Here is a 14,902-nt window from a genome sequence, read left to right on the forward strand (position 1 = left end):
CATTTGGAGGTTACCTGTGAGATCCTTTAGTTTTTTTTAATGTATTGTTATTCAGGATACAGTGTGCTGCTCTGAGATCTAACAGGTGGGCTAAGCGAAATGTGGAAGGTAGTACCTCAGAAGTAGAACATCTGCTTTGCATCCAGAATGTCCCAGGTTCAATCCCCAACATCTCCAGGCAGGACTAGGAATGCTGAAACTATGGGCTGGATCCTGCCTAAAACTCTAGAGAGCTGCTTCCAGTCCGAGTGGACAGTTGGCATCCCCAACCTCCGGCCCTCCAGAGGTTTTGGACTACAATTCCCATCATCCCTGACCACTGGTCCTGTTAGCTAGGGAACATGGGAATTGTATGCCAAAACATCTGGAGGGCCGCAGGTTGGGGATGCCTGAGTTAGATGGACCAATGGTCTGATTCTGTGTTCCTAAGATGACATTGTCAATTATATAAGCTGATACCTTAAATTATAGAACATAATAGATGATAAAATAAACAATATTACATGTTTTCATTGTATTTATATTCATGTGTATTTAGATAATTCAAATCTAATATAGTAGTATAAAGACCATGGTGAAATAAAACATATTGTTCTTAATGAGACAAAATTACTTTGCATCGAGTTTCCTTGCCATCTTCACCCTTCAGATTTGTAGGTTGTAATAAATTTTAACTGGGTTTCCTGACAGTTGTGATTAATGCTGATACATTTTGCTGTAAGATAAGATGCATTATATTTGCCAGGTGTCTGTATTGGCTATTGGATAAAAGATAAATATGCAAAACAGTTGCTTGTTCTGACTTCCAGGGTGAACACACACAGAGAGAATATGCAGACTGAGTTTGCCCTCTGCTGGTTTGCCACGTTAATATCCTGGCATAATGACCATTTTGAAAATAAACTAAAACCACCAACAAAACCTAGTATCAATATACTTGCTTAGAGGAGGATAACGTAGGTATTTCTTAGATTTTGGTTGCTTATAAAAATGCAGTATGGTACATGACTTAATTTTATTAATGTTGTATGTCTCTACTTGATTTGAAATTCTATTTACATATAAAATTTTACGTATAAAAATTTACATATAAAATTGTTCTGACTGCTTTTACTGTTGGCATTTTTTATTGTTAAAATAACTTTGAGGTGCAGGAGGTGAACCAGAAGTGCAAATAAATAGATATTTAAAGGGAACAGTCTTTTTACCATATCAAGGGCCCTGGTATCAACTGAAAGATATCTTGTATTGCACCAGTTTTTAGCTATACCTGATACTCGGCATATGCAAAGACAATAAGACAAACTAAACTTGTGCACCAGACACATACAACTTCTTCCTGCATTTAATAATGGAAATGGCACCATTATATATATGTGTGTGTGTGTGAGAGAAATAAATTGCAGCCTACATTGTACAAAAATAAATCGAATCACATCCCCCAATGTTTAATGATTCCAACATTCATTAAAACACCTAAGGAATGAATTACAGGCAGTGACTGATTTATGTGTGTCCAGTTGATATATGCCTGCGCACATCACGGTGACCCGGAAGTGGCGGTGTAACAGGCTTATGCGTGTTCTCAGTGTTAGAAACTCGGGTATATACCGGTAACTGAGGTCTAGTGCCAAGGGCCTTATGGCGGTTCCTTTGCTGTGAGAAGCCAAGTTACAGGGAACCAGGCAAAGGGCCTTCTCGGTAGTGGCACCCGCCCTGTGGAATGCCCTCCCACCAGATGTCAAAGAGAAAAACAACTACCAGACTTTTAGAAGACATCTGAAGGCAGCCCTGTTTAGGGAAGCTTTTAATGTTTAATAGACTATTGTATTTTAATATTCTGTTGAAAGCTGCCCAGGGTGGCTGGGGAAACCCAGCCAGATGGGCGGCGTATAAATAATAAATTATATTATTATTATTATAGGTGCCAAATGGCACCTTGAATCTAGGTAGGTTGCATTCACCACAGCAGAATGTCTATTCACCAGGGGGTTGGACTATATGACCCTTGGGATCTCTTCCAGTGCTATAATTCTATGATCTCAACTACATTGCTTGATTGTAGCCTTGCTCTTACAACAAATCACTTGTCCCAGTGCAAGGAGGAGAATCACACAGGGTGGAAATGGAAATGGTATTAACGATGGACTAAGACAGAGGTTTTACAACAGTGGTTGCCAGCCTGGTTCCAAGAAATCTCCACATAGTTGCAATTGGACCTGCACCAGAAGCAAAATGCGCCTGGCGCATTGTGAACACTGCATACTCCGCCATCACATGCGGTGACCCGGAATGCAACCCCTGCACAAATCGTGGGGTTGCTTTTCTTAAAACTTTTAGTAAAAATGGCAGTTTGCTGTTGGATGTAGAATGACAGCTGTGCAGTTGAAGGATAGTTATACTTGATCAATGAATTTTTTTCAGTGAAGGTGCTTGGACAAATATCAGTCAGTAATTCTGTTCCCAGAGCCTTGGTCTGCAGCAAATTTGTAAAGCATGGACACCATGCATGCATTATATCCTCACATTACAGAGGGGCAAGTACATAACCACTTCCCTAGTTTTTGTCTTGAGAGCCGTTATTATCCCCTGAATTACGCACATTGCTTAGAAAGCAGTGCTTAATTTTATTTTAGTCATGCTTCCTATCAAATGTAAGAAAAATACATTCATATTCCTTATTACATTAGGGTAGCCATGAAATGAGTACACAGGAAATGCACAGGAGGGAATAAATGTCTCCTCCTTTGGTCATAGTCTTCCTTCATATCTAATTTTTTTCATTACATACAAAAAAAGTTGCCAGCTGGAAAATGCAATGGACTGAGCATTTGTTCTGAAAGAGAGAATCGCAATCTAGGGACACAAATAGTAAGACCAGAAGTGGACAATTCTCTGTTGAGTGAAAGGGCAGCAGTGGGGAGCCTGTGATACCCAGATGTTGGACCCTCATCATCATCTCCCCAGCCCATGTGACCAATGGCCAATGATGATGGGAGATGTGGTCCCACAAGATCCAGGAACCAAAGATTGTGAAAGGCTTTTCTAGAGAGTATTTGACCTTGTCATCCCGCATGTACTGAACATTCCCAGTGGCTTACTATTGGATAATATAGGTAAAGGTAAAGGGACCCCTGGCCATTAAGTCCAGTCACAAACGACTCTGGGGTTGCGGTGCTCATCTCGCTTTACTGGCCAAGGGAGCCAGTGTTTGTCCGCTTCCTCAGACAGTTTTTCCGGGTCATGTGGCCAGCATGACTAAGCTGCTTCTGGTGAAACCAGAGCAGTGGATGGAAACGCCGTTTACCTTCCCGCCGAAGCTGTACCTATTTATCTACTTGCACTTTGACGTGCTTTCACGTCTACTAGGTTGGCAGGAGCAGGGACCGAGGAATGGGAGCTCACCCCGTTGCGGGGATTCGAACCGCGACCTTTTGATTGGCAAGCCCAAGTGGCACAGTGGTATAATAATAATAGTAATAGTAATTATTATTATTATTATTATTATTATTATTATTATTATTATTATTTATACCCCGCCCTCCCCGGCCAGAGAGCCACCCGCGTCCCTTATTGGATAATAGTAGAGAGCAATTTAACATGAACGTTATCTGCCACTATTAATGCTCTCATGGAGAAGCTCCAGATAGGCTTCCAAAGGAAAACCAGAATTCTTTAGAATGCAGCATGAGAACTAGTAGATTATACACTAGTGCTAGTTTAGACTATTTCCCCCACCCCCTGATCAGGTGGAGCTAGGTCACATTGCTACAGTTTGCAGTTTCTCTCTATAGGAAAGCAACAGCCAACTGTGGTGCAGTCATTTGCTTTTTTAATTGCACATTGTTTTCAAATATATTTTAAAATGTAACCAAATAATCCCACATGTGTGAATAATGTACATGTTATCCAAATGTATAGGCCTTTTGCTTTAGAAACAGATTTTTCCTGGAAGCATAAATGTAAATTTGTGATTCATACACTTGGAATGAAACTAGCTCTTCTGTCTTTGTAACTCCTCCTAATTTCTTATTCTAAGGGAGGTTTTTTGTATCTGTTCCATTTCCCCATATTTGCACGATGTCATGGCCACCCATCTTTAAACATTGTTAAAGCATGTTCTTTGAAATAAGACACTTACTACATTTTAATACAGGGAAATCCATGCCCACAGAAGCAGACCCTCTAATGTGGGGTCAAGGGACCTGTGGCTGTCAATTGGACTCCAGTACCCAACATCCTTGACCATTAGCTATGCTGTCTGGGGCTGATGTGAGTTGGAGTCCAAAAATAGCTAGATGGCAGCAGTTTCCCCAGCCCCTGCTATAATCATACCTCTGCCACATTAACACTGTGCTGTGTGTATATGTGAGCCTGCACAGTTTCTGCCTCTTCTCCAGCACTGGTCATTACTCCTGCTCAGTTGTGAATGGCACAGTGAGACTGTGGCACTTACCCAGTCTCCCTCTGGCTGAGTTGCCTTTTGTATACAAAGATGGAGAAAACAAGGCAGGGGAAACACACAAGTGGAACCAGTACAGTGCTCCTGCCAGCACATTTACATCACACCAACATTGCTGTTGCCATCCCCTCCCTTTCATGGTTGGCAGCCAGGTAAGTGGTGCAACCTCACTGTGTGTCGTATGCTGCTGCACCTGTTCTGGTCCGACTCCAGAACTTGCATCCTTCCTCTTGCAATCCCAGTGGGATGAAGTTCCAGGAAACCTATTGCTATGATCTCCAGTATGGTTGGTTGTGATCCATATACCTTGTGTTGCCTTTGAGTACAGGGATCAGCCTGTATGCTCCTCTGCACATACATTCACCATAGCATTTGAATTACTTCCTGGAAGATGCAAACATCTATCATTTAAATTTAAAAAAGGATCCAGTATGAGATCAGTCACAAATGTTGTGTCTGTCTATATGGGCAGCAATGCTCTAGCCTGAAGGCCAAACTAGATGTGAAGTTGGAAGATCTCAATATTTTTTTCTAATAACAAATGTAAACGGGGGTACAGTTTTTGGATTGGTGTCATGGGGCTGGGAGTCTGGGAGGGTGGGATGGAAATTGCTACTTACCCTATGGGACAAAACAGACAGATAACTCCATGACACCTGTAATGGTTTGCTCTGAGCAAACAGCAGCTTTTAGATGGGGTTTTAATCAAGAAAATTGTTTAATTTCCCTGGCTCCATGGCCTTCAGTCTTTTAACACTATGTTTGGCCCTTACCAATCCTACCTGCTTTCCAAGTATGGTTACAGAAATAGTTGTAATGGGCAATTTATACAGTCGGGTGACTGCAAAACCAAAAGAGGCAGGGCAGGAAAGGTTTGGAAGGAAAAATTCACCATTAAGGTAAAGGCAGATGTTGCGTCCTACATTAGGTTTATTCTTATGCAATTGTTTTGTGGCCTTTTTTGGCAAGGGAGTTGTCTTGAACGAAGCATTACATAAATATTTTTAACCAGCAAAATGTGACAGGGAAGTCGTGATGTTTTAATGGAAACTTAAACAAATCCCTTGCAATTTGACAGAAAAATGTTCTAAACATAGGCGGAAACTGTTCCTTCTGGACCAGAGTTTGGCTGTGAATGGATGGGAATTGGCAGGCATTGAAATCATCTGCAGATATACTGCATAATATCTACAGTACAGCAAAACAAAAACTGTACTGAATTCTGCAGACTTCAGATGGAGCTGTCCGAGAGCAAAGTGTGCTGCATTCACCAGCCTCTCCTGAAATGATTTTTTAATGATGTGCTGCTGATGTTAATGAGCATCCCTTGATGAGATATCAATTTGTGCTAATAGTAAATAATGTCTTTAGGATACTTTGAAGGGCACAGTCAACCAGCATATCTGGAGTACTAAAGCACCCTTATTTCTTTGTTTGCTAAACCATCCATCTCTTAGGGTAGGGAAATGAAACAGTTGTTGTTCTTTAAATAGTAGTTTGAGGGCAGAGCTGTAGGAAACAGCCACAGTAGGTTAACAGTGGTATGCTCTGAAATCATGGCATTGAGTGCACACAACAAGCAGTAGGCTGGAGTTGCTACGCAGAAATTGTTACACAGGCTAGCCTTTCCCTCTTTGTTTAGCACAGGCATAGGCAAACTCAGCCCTCCAGATGTTTTGGGACTACAACTCCCATCATCCCTACCTAGCTAACAGGACCCTGTGGTCAGGGATGATGGGAGTTGAAGTCCCAAAACATCTGGAGGGCTGAGTTTGCCTGTGCCTGGTCTAGCGCAAGGGTTGGTAAACTTTTCCAATCAGAGGCATGCATTCCATAAAAGCCTTGCCATTAGTGTTCAAATTTAACTAGTTGTCAAGTTGCAGTTGTGACCAAATTGAGATTTTTGGTTGTATGGTTTGTGACCGAGACCTTCCTCCACCTGAGCTGAAGAAGAGGGGACCTATTCATTGTTGTACGAACTGCATACAGATCGTTTGCAAAACAGTGTTAGAAACTGGGATAGAAAAGCTAGTAGCCAAATGGCACCTGGGTTCTGGGCGCCAAAACAGAATGTCTAGTTGCCATTTGGGGGTGGGGAGGGTGTCGACAACACTTTTTATTTATTAAAGCATGAACTAATACAAAATTCACATAAGAGACGCATTGTTAATATCATATTTTTATCAGAAATTGTTAATATGTTTAATTTGGTCAATATATATATATAAATAAAAACTATTGTCCCATAGCACCTTAGAGACTAAGTAAGTTTGTTCTTGGTATAAGCTTTCATGTGTATGCACACAATTTTTAATTTTATATATATATATTTCAACTGCGTCAGACCAACACAGCTACCTACCTGTTTAATTTGGTGTTTGCAATAAAAATATTGGTGCCACACTTCAGTTTTCAAAACACTCTAGTCTTTATTGTTAATCTCCTTAACATAATGTCTATCCTTAACATATGCTTTGAGGCTTCAAAACACATGCATTGTAGTAATCCTTGACTTTTTGAGGTGCTCTCAAATGGAGACTCTTTAGGCGCAAAATGTGCCTGGCGCCCTCCTAATTTCGAACCCCTGCAAACATACTGTTTCAAATAAGCTCTTTCACACAGTTAAATAGATTCTTGCTTCTTGCGAGGGAAGCAGGAGGTATATCTGGCTGTTCAAAGAATCACTTTGGAGAAACGCCCTTTAAACTGGTGCATATTCTACAAAATATTACGACAGGGACTCCCTGCCCTAAGCATTAATGGATTTGCATCATGATGCATCATGATGATGATAATGATGATAATAATAATAATAATAATAATTCATTATTTATATCCCATCCATCTGACTGGGTTGCCCCAACCACTCTAGGTGACTTCCAACGGAGTACAAAAACACAACTGTGCATTATTTGGTGCTAAAAGCTCCTAACAGTTGAATGCTCTCACACATTTGTACGTTCTTTATACCTGGAATTTCTATAGGATGAGGCCATTCTCCTGTGCGTCCCTCCAGTCTCCGCTGTGCATGTTAGCTCAGCCAGACAATTATAACCCTCAGGAGTGTTGTCTGATGTCTAGGATCTTAGAACAGCATAATGGACTTCCAGAATTGCTATCATTATTTCTGTGCATCGGCAGGCAATTCATTGCTATTTTATCCACATTGCAGGCTCTTGATGATTAAGAATTGGGTATGCCTCACCTTGGAAAAGAGCATGGGAGATGTTTACTTTCTCCCCAATAGAATCCATATTAAAGGAAATAGCACTCAATTGTGTATTCAGCTAGTACCTATAATCATCGTTGCTATTCAATCCAGCTTTAAATAAACGATCTGAAGCTGTAGCATCTATTTAGAATTGTATTCAGGACATAACTGCAGGACAGATCACTATTGCCAGTAAATCTGACCCCTTTTCCTTTCATTATTTTTATTTCTTGAAGTTTTATCTCACTAGCCAATCTCTGCAGTGTTCACAATTAAATTCTTGTGGCTCACAATTAATTAAAACCAATATCTAAGATGCTATCATAAAATGAACTGAAAATTTGTCTCCAGATGTTTTGGAATACAATTCCCAGCATCCTTGACAGTCTGCCACTCTGGCTGGGACTTATGGGAGTCATGCTCCAAAATACAGTGGTACCTTGGTTTACGAACTTAATCCGTTCTGGAAGTCCGTTCTTAAACCAAAGCGTTCTTAAACCAAGGCATGCTTTCCCATAGCAGCGGGGGACTCAATTCACAGGAAGCGAAACATGTTCTGCTTCCAAGGCAAAGTTCACAAACCAAAACACCTACTTCCATGTTTGCAGTGTTCTTAATCCAAGTTGTTCATAAACTAAGCTGTTCTAAAACCAAGGTACCACTGTATCTGGAAGATGTCAGGTTTGGGAGGGCCGCTGTAAAATATCAGTATTTGCCTGAATGAAGAGGATTTTGTCAGTTTTCTAGAAGTCTTGAATTTCTCTAACTTGGTAAAGCCATGGGGAGAGTGAAGCCGCTGAGAAGCGGACCATGGACTCTTGGAAGGGAGGACCATGTGAAGTAGGAGAAAGGAAGCATGAGGAGCAACATCCGGGGAAAGGCATTCCTTCAAGTTAAGTTACATTTTGTATAGCGGTGTATCTGACACCCACAGTGTGACACGCTGACCTTCCCTGGTCTTTAGTCCAGAGAGGGCTGGCTTCAAATCCCTGCCCGGCCACAAGGTGTACTGCAGTTCCTCAGCCTAACTTACCTCAAAGGGTGGCTTGCAAGGATAAAAGGAAGAGGAAAGAGACCATGTATGCTACTATGGACTTTGGGGAGGAAATGTTAGAGAAAAAGGTAATAAATAAAGGCTTTTCTCCTTTTGAGTGTATTACACATTGTTTGCTGTACACTTAAAAGTTAATATTGTGGCCATCTCTCATTTGTCTACCCCTTGCCTTGAATTCACTAAGTAGCCTTCTGGAAGGCTCAGAGGCCAATAAAAGTTGATTGCTGATGCAGTTCTTGCAGGAATTGGGCAGTGAGTTTGAATATTTTGGCTCTTAAGCTGTCATTGATGGTGAGGTGTTGACTCATTTATACTATGCTCCAGGTTTTTCCCCCTTTTCTTTTCTTAAGAACAAATGAAATAATGGATTGGGGAAAGTGACAAAGCAGAATAGGGCCGTTTGGGGTATTAAATCAATCATGTCAATTTTCAAGACGATCAGTTGCTGGTGGAAGACAACTGGTGTCTTGAAAAGTGACATGATTGATTTAATACCCCAAATGGCCCTATTCTGTTAAGAATACACAGGTGGGGGGGGGGGCGACAACAGGATGATGGCCAATAACCCCATCCTCCAAACAGAGTAGCCAACAGAGTAGCCTCCAGAAGTTGTTAGGCTCTGCTTTCCACCAGTCCCAGCTTGCATGCCCAAAGGCAGTTGGACAACATCTGGAATGCACCATGAACAGAATCTGAGCATGTCAGTTTTTTTGTCCATAGGCTTGTCTAGATGGGCAGGAAGTGGAGGGAAGCCAATCAGTGAAATTTTACACATTCCTGAAACTCAAAATGTGTCACATGGATGGGATTTCAGTGGGTACGCTACACCATCTGTTGAAATCATGGGTGGGCATTTGTAGTACAAAATTCTAAACTTATTTTCCTGCCTTAGGCCTCATCTGCACTATACATTTAAAAGAGTATTATACCACTTTAATGCCCCAGCTGCAACAAAACTGTCACTCTTCAACGGTTTGACTTCACCGTCAGAGAGAGGTGCACTTTTGCATTGTCACCCGAGACAGATGGATGCCAACTAAATACTACTTTAAACAGTCATGGCATACTCCAAAATCCCAGGAACTATAGACTTGTTAGGAAAGCCCTATTCCACGCCCCCAAGATGGATACAATTCCCAGATCCCCCTGGCAAGATGAATGGATTGTTACTGAGAATTGTAGCTCTGTGAGGTCTTCTAATAGGGGTCTTCTAACAACGCTTGACACCCTTAACAAACTATATCTCCCAGGATTCTTTGGTGGGGGGAAGAGCCAGTGTGGTGTAGTGGTTAAGAGTGGTGGTCTCGTAATCTGGGGAACCGGGTTCGTGTCTCCGCTCCTCCACATGCAGCTGCTGGGTGACCTTGGGCCAGTCACACTTCTCTGAAGTCTCTCAGCCCCACTCACCTCACAGAGTGTTTGTTGTGGGGGAGGAAGGGAAAGGAGATTGTTAGCCGCTTTGAGACTCCTTAAAGGGAGTGAAAGGCGGGATATCAAATCCAAACTACTACTACTACTACTACTACTACTACTACTACTACTACTACTCCTCCTCCTCCTCCTCCTCCTCCTTCTTCTTCTTCTTCTTCTTCTTCTTCTTCTTCTTCTTCTTCTTCTTCTTCTTCTATAATTGCTGAAAGTGGTATAATAACTGCTTTGTGTGTATCTTGCACACAGGGTCTTTGCTTTGTCTTCCTCTCAAGGCATGGGTTTCTCACCACCCCTGCTTAAGGGTATGATCTATGAAGTTCTTGATTCAATGTAGAAGGATAGATATACAAATGGTCTGACTGTTACTTGAGCTTTAGATTTTGTCTTCCTCTTCCCACCCCCCCACCCCCAATATGTAATGGAGGGATAATTCTGGACTAGTTGAGCCTTAATGTGTTATTGTAAGAAAGAAAAAATAAGGAAAATAAAAATTGCAATGACAAGTTATTGATGCCTAAAAGTTATTTCAGGCTTTAGTTGCAAACGCCAGACATTGTGTTGTGGAATGCAATGGGTAGAATATCCAGTTGTGAGAAGCGGAAGAGACATTTGTAGAGAGAGAATGCTTTGGCCCAAACGGAAAAGAGAATCTTAAACACAATTACAAACATCTAGATAGATAGATAGATTGATAGATGGGATTAAAAGTGATAGCAAGTACTTGCCAGCAGCCTGGAGATTAGAACAAAATTCTTTTTAATCATAGCAATTGCTACTGCAGTGCCAAAACCACATTAAATTAAGTGAAATAAGATACAACCAATGACTCCATTAGAAATAAACCAGGGTGGGGTAGGGAGAAGAGGTAGAAGACCTACGGCATGTGGTATGCAAAAGCATCCAGGGAGCAAAAGAATACAAATTTGTTGTGTGCTAAAAAGTTTTATGTGCTTGAGGTTATTAGGAGACTACCTTTCTTACAGTAGTATTTACGTTGGCGCATTCACTATATAGTGTGTAGCTGTGTTTGCTCTTGTGCGCCCATTGTTGGCTGTTTCATTATATTTTCCCCCACCTTTCTGTCAAGGGGCTCACAGTGACTTACAGATCTCATAGTCCCAGAAACTGGTATTGGAGGTAGAACATATCCATCATAGCTATATTTTCCATGATTTTGCCTAATCCCCAAGTCCAAGTTGGTGGCCAGGCTAGGGCTGTGCAATAAATTGCCACACTGTTGAATACAGTACCGGTATTGAACATTGTGATAAGTGTTTCAACAAGGCAATATACCTGTGAACAAAAGGTGGAGACTGAACAGCTTCCCAGGGGGTGTCTCCAGTTTTGTTTGCTCTCTCCTCCCTCCTAACCCATGAAAAATGACAGTAAGTCCTCACATAAACCAGCAAACTCTTTCAGCTTCACCAGTATCTTTTCACTTAAGAGCTCAGCTAATTATGCAGAGCCTGCTAACAATCCAGGAGGAACCTCCATGGCTAGACAAAGAAGCAATGTGGTGTTTATGTTGGTTTCCCCTGGATAGTAGTAGTAGTAGTAGTAGTAGTAGTAGTAGTAGTAGTAGCATTTAGCATTTATACCCTGCACATCTGGCCGGGCTTCCCCAGCCACTCTGGGCGGCTTCCAACAAAATATTAAAATACTGTACAGTAATGCATCAAAAATTAAAAGCTTCCCTAAACAGGCCTTCAGATGTCTGGTAGTTGTTGTTCTCTTTGACATCTGGTGGGAGGGCGTTCCACAGGGCGGGTGCCACTACTGAGAAGGCCCTCTGCCTGGTTCCCTGTAACTTGGCTTCTCTCAGTGAGGGAACCACCAGAAGGCCCTGGCTCTGGACATATTAAAAAGGAAGGTTTGGGTTTTTTATATATTTAAAGGAGACTGTTTGCTTGCTTGCCCTCCCTCCCTTTGATAAAAAGGGAGATATTGGTGGTATGGGGACTTCTGGGGGAGCCCTTCTGGGGGTGGGGGTGGAGGGGAGAAGATTTATCTGCCTGCCTTATGCTGAAATGGGACGTTAGGTACTATGTGAGAATGATGGTGAGGGTGTTTTTCAGTAAGCAGTGCAAGGAAATGTGTGTCTACTCACAAGCAAGCCCTATTGAATTCAATGAGGCTTACCCCCAGGAAGGTAGAAGTTTAGTTGAACTCAGTAGGGCTTATGCATGTGTAGATTCCACTTAGACCTCTGAGTGGGGAAGTAGATGCAACTTGACTTGTAAATCACTTAAACTACTCATAAATTAGTTGAAAATATATTAAACATAATATATGGAAGTTTATTTTTTTTAAATTAAAACTACTACTTCCCTTGCATTTTAAGGCCTTCCACCTTGTCAAAGCCCTCTGCTGTTGCGGGGAAGTGCGGTGCACCCTCTATCGCCAGAGTGGCTGGGGAAACCCAGCCAGATGGGCGGGGTATAAATAATAAAATTATTATTATTATTATTTATTAATTAATGAGGTATGGCAGGACCCTCTGCTGCTGTGGGGAGGCCCAGCAAGACCCTCCGCCACTGCAGATATATATTGTGGTATATCGAGATGTTGTGAAATTTAGCTGGAGATATATTGTGATGTTGAAAACCAGATATCGCCCAGCCCTAGTGGCCACCACCACATACTTTGGTACTGAATTCCATAATTTAACCATGTGCTGTGTGAAGAAGTGCTTCCTTTTGTCTGTCCTGAATGGTCCGCCAAAAACTTCATTGGATGACTCCACTGGGGAATTGTGAGAGAAGAAGAAAAACTCTTCCACTTTCAAAAGAAGACAGTGAATCAAAATTACTGTAGTTTCATGTTGATTGGTTTCAACAAAGTTTATCTGAGTTTGTCTCTTCTTGGAGGGAGTTGGTCTACAAGGCTCTTAAGCCAATGTATATCGTTGTCATGAACTCTCATGTGACATTGCTAGCTTTACTAAGGAAGTGAAAAAGAGAGAACATTCATCTTCTAAGTGATAAGTTCATATGTTTTATCACATCAGAAGGGCAGACCATTTGCTGTTGTTTTATGCACACAGATTTGGGTCAAAAATGCACTTTGGTTACTCTGTTGATTTAAAAAACCCCTCCCCGCAAATTTTCTGATTTCAGTAGGACCACTTGATTGCTGCAGCTCAGGATTTTGTGAAGGTTGGGAAGTGGTTTTACTGTTAAAGATGATCAGGTGTTTTTTTCTTTCATCTGGAAGGTTGACTGAAAACTTAGCTTTAGGCCGGGGGACCTGTGGCCCTTCAGCTCTTGTTGATAAAAACTCCCATCATGTGTGACCACTAGCTGTGCTGGCTGTGGCTGATGGGAAAAGGAGTCATGTTTTGACTGGTCTTGAGTCCAACTGAGGACTAGTCTAGGGGTTTCCCATCTCTGATTTAGGTGACAAGTTTGCAAGCTTTTTTGTGAAAAAAATGTTAATACCATAAACCTTCCCAAGTGTGTTATGATTTTAAACTCTCGGCCAACCTTTCTCCCCTAAGCTTCTAGCAGAGAATATAGTTTTAAAAATAAATAAAACTGAAACCCTCCTCGGAGAGGCTAAGTGTGGTCCCGCAATTATCTCTTGCAAATCAGCCGCTTGTTTTCCTACCTTCTTGGCTCAGTTACATGCCGAACAGCTAAAGGACCCAAATACTCTTTCAAGGGTAAGTGAATTGTGCGCGCGCGCGCTGCAACAGGGGAGCTGTAAGTCGCGTGTCCTCCCATTTGCTGGCGGCGCCTGAAGGGGAAAAGAAAACTGCAGTCGAAACGTCTTCTCCTCGCAGCATTTTCTAGCTATTGGCGTGACTAGACTGTAAAATGAACCCCGCTTTGTTTTTAAGGAGAACAGAGCGCGCTTTTGAACGGCTGGACGCTCAGAGAGTGTGGGCAGGGGAGGAATAAGGGCAGGAGCACAGCGATACGCGCGCTTTCCAGCCCTATCGATGACTTCCTAGCTGGGGGGGGGGGGATGGAAGAATGCAAAGAGCGACCGCAAGACACCCCCACCACGGTGGTGATTGATGAATGGAGGGGATTACAGAAGCAGCAGGGCATCCTGGGAAGATGGGGAGGGAAGACTGAACGGTGCATGCTGTAGCAGCAGCAGCTTGTGTGTGTGTTCGTGCGCGCGCGCAAAGGTGAAGTGGGTCTAGAGACAGGGTTTTGGGTGTGTCTCCGGAGCAGCTGGGAAAGGCCGGTGAGCACCGTGTGTGTGTGTGTGTGTCCCGGAAATGCAACAACAAAGAGGGATCCTGAAGTGGGCGTGGCAAGCAGCTCCAAAGGGATCCGAACTAATTCTTGATAGAATGAAGGGAGGAATCAGACAGGGATGCTTAGGGAGAGCAGAGAGGCAGCGTAGCAAAGATGTGGCTCAGGAGGAACTGGAACAGCATCTTACCCGGGGAGTTTGTATGGAGGGCTGGCGGCCCACGGGCACCTCGGGAAGGGTGCTGCGGGGAAAGTGCCACGCCTCTTTCCCTCCCGGGCGGTGGGAACAGCAGCAGCTGATTCAGATGCAGACCCAAACGAGTGCAACCATGGAAACGTAGCGGGTGTCCCATAGTAACCTGCAACAACAACGTTATTGATACCAGTCCTTCCCTCTCTCCTCGCTTGCAGCAGACGTGGCCCCGCTTGCTCCTGGCTGTTCGCTCCCAGGCTGATCTGGCCAGGGAAGACAGAGGAGGAAACCGCGATGGAGGGGGGCGCTCCTGCACCTAGTGTCCTAGAGTGTCAGCTTCATGTGC

The 14,902-nt window shown here is 42.8% G+C and overlaps 1 protein-coding gene across 1 annotated transcript in view; it reads left to right on the plus strand.

Moving 5' to 3' along the window:
- Positions 1-14,902, plus strand: part of DPP6 (dipeptidyl peptidase like 6) — a 510,968-nt gene that overhangs the window by 38,884 nt on the left and 457,182 nt on the right. The gene's annotated exons all lie outside the window — the stretch shown is intronic.

This window comes from Podarcis muralis, chromosome 12, assembly GCF_964188315.1.
Source record: "Podarcis muralis chromosome 12, rPodMur119.hap1.1, whole genome shotgun sequence".
Lineage (NCBI taxonomy): Eukaryota > Metazoa > Chordata > Lepidosauria > Squamata > Lacertidae > Podarcis > Podarcis muralis.